This window comes from Morus notabilis, unplaced genomic scaffold (assembly GCF_000414095.1).
Source record: "Morus notabilis unplaced genomic scaffold, ASM41409v2 C11373678, whole genome shotgun sequence".
Classification (NCBI taxonomy): Eukaryota; Viridiplantae; Streptophyta; class Magnoliopsida; order Rosales; family Moraceae; genus Morus; species Morus notabilis.
Window position 1 is genome coordinate 1 of NW_010386354.1, and position 1,096 is coordinate 1,096.

General features: G+C 34.0%; 1 long non-coding RNA gene across 1 annotated transcript; it reads left to right on the top strand.

Annotated features, from left to right (window-relative positions):
* The first annotated feature begins 126 nt into the window (after positions 1-126).
* Positions 127-689, top strand: LOC112095045. Its single transcript, XR_002903744.1, has 3 exons — positions 127-267; positions 411-490; positions 600-689. It is a non-coding gene; the product is annotated as an uncharacterized LOC112095045 (long non-coding RNA).
* The last annotated feature ends 407 nt before the right edge of the window (positions 690-1,096 follow it).

Here is a 1,096-nt window from a genome sequence, read left to right on the forward strand (position 1 = left end):
AAATAAATAAATAATACTTTGTCTGATCTGTGCACCTTTACCAATTATCTATTATCTTCTAGAATGCAAAAGATTCAATATCCATCTTTTAGTGTTTTCGTCTTTTATAGCCCAGCTTTTCCGATTTATCTGTTTAAGCATTTTTGTCTCATAAACTCACAGATAGTTTTCTTTTAGGGCCGCAGGAATCTGCAACCCTTTTACCCTGCTAAGCCTGAAGATATTGCAACCATATGCTACACAAGTGGTACTACGGGAACACCGAAGGTAATCAGTCATAACTTTCTTGCACTTCAGCTCTTTTCTTCCGCCACCAAAGTTAATTTGTGAAATCTAAGTCACTTTGTTCTATGCCTTGCTACATACTAAACGATGCACTTCAAATCTTCTTTTCTTCTCTAAATGCCAAGGGAGTTATATTGACACATGGGAACTTTATTGCAAGTGCTGCTGGATTTAGTCGTGCAATCAAATTCTATCCCTCTGATGTGTGAGTGACTGAGTTATATATGTTTCGTTAGCTAAGACATTGAAGATAAATTTCATTAATTTATGAAGGCCTTGGGATAGTTTTTTGAATTGCATTTTATTTTTCACAGTTACATATCCTATCTTCCTTTGGCACACATCTTTGAACGGACTAATCAAATTATCTTGGCATACTTTGGTGTCGCTATTGGTTTCTACCAGGGGGTAAGTGATCTCTTTCTGAATATCTTGTTTAAAATATCTTTCTATACTGTCTAAAGCATCTGCTTAATTTTCTTCTTTGCTTCCTTACTGATGGTATGAAAAACTTGGAACTTCTTGTCTGCTGGCTGCTATAATTATTCTCCCATATACTGCTATGAATTATTTTCTTGATCATGTTTAATGGTCGGAAATTATCCAAGCAGATTTTTTCATTTGTCTCTGTAAGTTATTATCTAATTATTGCACTAGGTGGTTCTGTTAGTTTGATTTTCTGTTATTATCTAGGTACTTATGGTTCTTGTTAGTCTCAGTGGAGGAAAATAATCAGTTTGATTTTGATAGAAACTAATCTCCTCTTCGGATCTATAAATGTTCATTTATAGCTAAATGAGAGTTTTTTTTT